Genomic DNA, 7321 nt, shown 5'->3' with positions numbered 1-7321 from the left:
ATAATAATAATAATAATAATAATAATAATAATAATAATAATAATAAATAATGATAATAAATAATGATAATAATAAAAAATATATATATTTTTTAATTTAACCAATATAATGTTATAAAATTTATAAGAGAAAATTTTTATTATTTATCTTCCAATATAATATTGATTTTTGTAATATAAATTGGAGTATAATCATGTATGTTATGTTGAACCTATACACTAACTTAGAGAAAAATAATAATAAATTAGCTGAAAGTTATCTAATTTAAAAAAAAAGAGAAACTTAAACCATAAAATATGCATGACAACTTGCATATAAAAGCTTCAAAGAGCCCAACACATATATCCATGGAAGAAAAGAACAGAAAAAAAATTTAAAAAATTAAAAATAAAAGCTATCATTTCCTAAAGTTGCTTGCCAGCTACATAGCCATCCCTGGACTCTTGCATCCATGCATTATCAAATCGAAGTTAATGCAAACCCAACTTATAAACCACTAGTCATTTCTTTCTCCATTGGATAAAACTTACGTCCTACTTTTATAGAAAGTAAGCACCATACATTTTTTATAAGATAAAGATATCATTCAATGAGTATCTTCAACCATTTGGGCAAAATATTTTTTTAGAGGGGTCAAAATTTTAAATTTGTCTTTTATATAGGCTTTATTTTTTAGGGTGGGCATTTGCCCACCCTGGGCTCTATGAGGATCCCACCCATAGTTAAAAGCAATAAATTGAATTAAATTGCAAAAACAAAATTTTTAATAATTTCATTTGAGTCATTATTTTTCATATAATCATTATATAATCATACCAATGTCTCTAATAATATTATTTTTATAATTATTGGTTATTAAACATGTATCACTAACAAACAAAATCTTGCGCCTCAATAAAATAAATGACTCATATGTCAAAAAAAAATATTTAACAAAAACAAATTTTTTAATAAAAAGAAACGGTTACAACATCAAGATGGCAAACCAGAAAAGAAAAAAAGGCAAAATACATTGAGAATTGGGCTCAGTATTTGGCCGAGGCTTCCAGTGCCCCATACGCCTCGCACGGACCATCCAGTAAGGTGATAAAAGCGCCCAGTATTCGACCAACTACGAAAAGCACCAAAGGTTGCCACCAGCAAAACGACGAGGACACGAGCCTCAGCCACATCATAGCCCCACTAATATGTCAAATTTAAATAGTTAATGTCTCAAATTTGAGACAACTTCAATTCAAAATGCTAACTTGTTAGTCCAAAAGTTATAAAACAAAGTTAATAAAAAAAATTATCACGTTTTCTCTCTTAATATTTATTTTCTTTTCTCTAATATTTTTATTTGATGCATTATTAGGAAATCCGTTCAATCATGCATGAATCATAACAAAAGTATGTGATTTGAAAATTTTCAAAATTAAATCTAGGATCATTTTAACTTTGATTTTTAAAAAATTATAATCTAAATGAATATTTTAATGAAATAAACAGATCGACAACAAAAGGGCTTTGATCTGAGACCATATGATCTTAAATTATGCATTCAAAGCATTGTTGGAAACTTCACTATAGTGCTTGAAAAACTAATCGATCTTCAAATATTATATGCTTATAATCAAAATAAAAGTCTGAATAAGATGAATCTAACAAGCTCAAATTTGCTCAATTATGATGTCAATAAAATACTTAAATATTTAAAGAATAGTCCTTGATCAAAGAAATCAATGTGGACCATATAATGGAATGTTCAAGAATTTTGGCTATAAAAATAAAAATGCGCTCCTAAAATATATAATTAGGTCACATTATTCACATAAGGGGAGCTTGGAGCTCGACCCGAGATAGAGTGGTAGAGAGCTCTAGTTAATTGTCCTCAACCGCCATTGCCACACCATTGTCACTCAACCACAACAATTCAATTACCATTATCCAACCACCATTATCTGACTACTATCATTTGACCACTATCATCGTGTTAATCGTTCGACCACTATCATCGACTGCATCTCCCAACCACCATCACCTTACATATTACATTGTTAATGCTCACCCACTTCATCACCAATGATTTCTATACATGAAAATTAACAAAAATTATACATGTAGACAATAATATTGACACAAACCATCGCCAACAAGGTTGATGCACAATCAACACTAAATTCAATGCAAGACATCATCAATAAGACTAATGCAGATCATTGACAACAAGGCTGATACTTACTGTTGGTATCAACCTTAATGTCCAAAATTGCCAATAAGGCTAATGCATAATGTCAATGCACTTAATCACCCAAAAATACTAGCACACAACATGAATACCAAGACTTATACTTGAATTCTTAGTCTTTGGTTTTGATCGGACAAATCACCAATATTCTCTTGAAAATAACTCAAATGTCTCAATGCTTCTCCAATTTCACTATACGAACCATCTTCTATATTCCATGTTTACTACATAATATCAATGCATTCTCTAATTACGAGGAAGAGTATCATTTATAACAAACCGCATACCAATGAAATCATTTCAACTGGGTAAGTTATATGATTTTTCCCATATGAGGATTTCATATAAAAATTCTTCTCTTCTATAAACTACTCGCAACCTATCTATCTATTCGTATGATATTTTTTTTTTTTAGAAAGTTAAAGCAATAAACTCTACTATTATAATTTCTCTTATTTTGTTTATAAGAACATGAGTCAATTCATCAAGTAACTAAAATTCATTAAATTGTGATCAAATTAGGATCTTAGGTTCAAATGCTTGAATTAAGCTCAAACTCAAATCAAAATAAGCTCAAATTCAACTTAACATTCATGCCCAACTCTATACCCATCACTTATGTGAAAATCATAATCATCCTCAATCATTTAATGAATTTTGTATTAGCACCATGTTATTGGGCTGCTTTCTACACATAAATATAATATTTTCTATTAGTCCATTAGTTTATTTCATTTGGTAGTCAAAGTAGACAAAGGAGAAGATTTTGAGAAGAAAAGAAGGGATTTTGAGCCACTTCAGATCATTTTTAATCGTCTACCCAGTTTAGAAAGTTATCAGGATCCAAGTATGTTAAATTATACCTATCTTAGTTTTTAAAAATATGGAGTTTTTTTTAATTAAATTTTTATTTCCTTACAAAAGAAATAAGGATAACTTTGCACTAAAAAAAAACTTCATCGCATAATGATGGTGGGATGTGTGTGAACTTATGCATGTAGGCAAGCAAGGCTTTATTATAGACAATGTAATGAATGCTTATGCTTGTCAATGTTAAGTTCCACTTAGATTTTTCTTGATATGTTAACAATAAAATCCCACACAAATTTATGCAAGTATACATATTGAATCAAATAATAAAGTGAGTAAGTAGAGTGTAAAACCCACGATAAAGTGTTTTGATTAATTCAACAAAACTATTAATGCTTACTTTCAATGCATAAATTATCCTATTAAAATACAATTAATATTTTTGAAGTTTCTATCACTTTATAAAAATAGTTGATACAATATTTAATAAAATATTTTAGATTGATGTATGCAACTATCATATTTTTCTTAATGAAACTCTTAATTGTAGATGTGATTTAGAGCATGTACATCCCTAGATCTCTATCAAGCTTGTAGGGATGAAAAGGATATTTGCTAATCTCCTACAACTATAATATATTCCTAAGAACCTAAAATAGTCAATCATGCTATGTCTAGGTATGCCAACATTATATCTCAATATTATTGATTGTTCTTGCATTCCTTCGACGAGGCTATATATCACACAAGGTTTTAACTACATGTATGGTCACTATATGTAATAAATGAAGAAATATATATAATTAAAAATATCATTAAATCTCTAACTAATAAGAGTCTTCATTAGTACATTAATATGCTCTTCACATTATCCATCCAAAATAAGAGATTTAGACAGACAAGAATAATTAATAAACAAACTCATTTTCATTATGTTCATAAAAGAATCAAAGTACAAAGAAAATAGTGGATTGCTACCAAAAACTAGGATAAACATCCTCCTATATACTCTTTCTTCCTTCACTTATAGAGTTTCTTCAACAAAACACAAACTAAACACTCCAAAAAATTATATATTATACTTTCCTAGCCTCCCTTAGATTTTACTTTGTGAGTACTAGATAAGCACACTGAAAAATACTAAATTTTATACAAGTGAATGAACTCCCCTACAAATAGAACAAAACATCTATTTATAGAAAAACATAGAAAGGACATTTGGCATTGTGGCATTAGGTGCAAGAAAAAGAACTAGCGCCTCAACATTGAAATATTTGCTCCACCACGGTGCTTGATGACATGGAATAATTTTTTTGTGAATAGTCATGATCTTTCACTAAAATAATGTGGCCCATATAAGTTATAACTACTATGCCACGGTGTTGTTAAAATTGGAGTGTTGCAGCACCCTAGTGGACAAAATTACACCAAGGCGTTGAAATGTGTGACATCGTGGAATTCAATTTCTCGAGAACCTGACTCTGCCAAGATGGATTTCTAACGCAACGGCACTTCGAACGATACGATACTGGATGTGTTGCCATTGCAGCGCTCACAATTAGAGAGTATGGCACTATAATATCTAAAAGTGATGCCTTAGCAATGTTAAATGTAACACATATGTAGTGTTTCTTATGGCACTACGATGTTAAATGTTTTTTTATAGTTTTCATCATTTTTTAGTTTTTTCTATACAAAAATAAATAAAATAATATATTTTCATTGAAATTCAAATGTATTAAATATTATATAATTTATAATTATCAAATTCTCCCTAACTTAAAATCTTGCTTGTCATCAAGCAAATAAGAAATCTTTACTTATGATTAATTTAATAACTAAAGTAAAAAAATTAATAATTTTAAACTACTAAAATATAATATAATACATCACAGTTTAAAAGTAATTGAAATGAATAAGGTTATAATTCTAATTTATAAAAAATCCTAATAATTATCCTAACCCTTAACCCTTGCCATTGCTTATTTTGAATTTATATGTTATGAATATAATCATTAACTATTAAATTTTGAAATGAATAATGTAGCTTTAAGGATTAGATGGGTTTGTAGTTAAGATTGAAATATATTAGTTTGTCATTGTTGCATCTTGGAGTATTCATGGCGGTATAGAAATATAAAGTTTAACATCTCAACTTTCGTAGACAGATCCAGCACGCAATAAGATAAAAAGTGAGGGTGCATCATTTATAGGAGACACCAAAATTTTTATGTGAAAAATCTTAAAAAAGGGAAAAATCATGGGGCCTAGCCCAGTTTGAATGAATGTACCAGTATTTGCAGTTGATTATAAATGAGACCCGTCATTAGAAGGAAGGACATGACTTTATGTAACAAATATACATCATATAAAGTGTGTTATACGATGGAAATAGGAAGAATCACTTTTATCATGTTTGCTTGGTATGAAGGGCAATAGTCGGTGGGCGACATAGGTCAAAAAGACTGTAGTCGATGGACGACATAAGTAAAAAGGACTATAGTTGGCATACGATGGAGGTCAGAAAGACCTTTATCTAGCGACAGAGGTTGGAATGATTGTAGTCGATGGGCAATGTATGTTGGAAGGACCATAGTTAACGGGCGACAGAGGTCATAAAGACTGTTGTCTGATGATGGAGGTCACAAGGATGACGTCAGGTAGAAGTCCAATGATTGATAGAAGTCCGGTGTCGGATAAAAGTCCGACGATTGTCCGGCGTCGGGCAGAATTCTAACATTGGGTAGAAGTCCGACATAATTTTGATGATGGGCGAAAGTCCAAGTTCGAGAAGGAATCCGATGACGAGCAAAAGTCCAATATTTGATAGGAATCTGGCGATGATCAAAAGTCCAATGCCAGATAAGAATCTGGAGACTGGTGTAAGTTTGACGTTGGGTAAAAGTCTATTGATGAACAGAAATCTGGCGTCAAATAGAAGTCTGGCGAAAGTCTGGTGACGAGTAGCAATCTGATGATGAGCGTAGACCCGATGTCTGGTAGAAGTCTGACATCAGTCGGCAGACGGGCAGAACTCTAGTATTAAATGGCAATCAGTCATAACTCCGGCATCGGTAGGCTGCCCGGTGGAAGTCTGGCAGTGGTTGAGGAGGAGTCTCTTCCTTCTCTTCATTTTCTTCTTGCTTCCTCACTTAATTCTGGCAACAGTTGGTGATCAGACAGAACTACAACATTAGTTGGCTACCAGGTGAAAGTCTAGCGGTGGTTGAGGAGGAGTCTCCTCCTTCTCTTCCCACTACGGGAAAACCCGTCATTACCGACGGATAATATCCGCCGCTCATACAAGATTTCCGTCAGATTTATAGGTTTTCAGTGCACTTTCCGGCGGAATTCCCTGAGCCAGTTTGGAGCACATCGATAAAAGTCTTCCGGCACAAAATATGCGTCGGAAACCTTTCCGGCGCACTTTCCGACGCATTACCAGCGCAATAAATGATGGCAGCCGTCGACATTTCGATCGCTGAATCCGGCACCATATGCGCCGGTAATTTGCGTCGTATGCATGCGTCGGTAATTACCGGCGGATAAAACACCGTTGATACGTCGTAAATAACATGCGTTATGTTTATGGCGCAAAATATGCGTCAGAAATTTTCGGCAAAGACGACGCCGGAACGTACGCCGGTAATTTCTGGCATGCGAAAAGACTCTGGTTAGATCGATGCGGTTCGTTGTATCGTCGTCTCCGACGAATTACCGGCTCAAAATCCGCCGGAAACCTGTAGCATTGACAAAAAAAATTGCCTTCCCAGCCAATAATCAGATTTTCACACCTGCAAACCTATACAAATATCTATCCATAATAGTTTATAACATTTCCAGAACAGTTTATAGCAATTCAAAGATGCACAAAAACATAAATACTCATTAAAAGAAACTGTTCAATAGTAACAATCAACTAAAAATACCAGATATTGTTCAATATTACAGGTTCAAATAAAATAAACAAGTTCATAAAATAAACTAAACTACTATGAATCCGTGGACTCCTCTTCAGCTGGAGCTACCTCTTTTACACTCATCTGCTCCCTCATTTTGTGTATTTCATCCAATAACTGATTGTGTTGCTCCTGCATCTACATTTGAACCCGTGCTTGCAACTGAGCTTGCCAATCAGCTTGTGATTTCCTTACTTGTTCTAGCTCAGCTTATATGGCACGTATTTGTTGAGCTTGCAAGGAGTCATGAGAACTGGATGTGAAACTGGATACAGTAGAGGAGGTCATCCCCTCGTATGCCTGAGCTTGCACACCTAAACCATAA

The sequence above is a fragment of the Dendrobium catenatum genome, unplaced genomic scaffold, assembly GCF_001605985.2.
Source record: "Dendrobium catenatum unplaced genomic scaffold, ASM160598v2 fragScaff_scaffold_1473, whole genome shotgun sequence".
In the NCBI taxonomy this organism is placed as follows: domain Eukaryota; kingdom Viridiplantae; phylum Streptophyta; class Magnoliopsida; order Asparagales; family Orchidaceae; genus Dendrobium; species Dendrobium catenatum.
The sequence above is the reverse complement of the archived record's forward strand: the minus strand, read 5'-3'. Positions refer to the sequence as shown.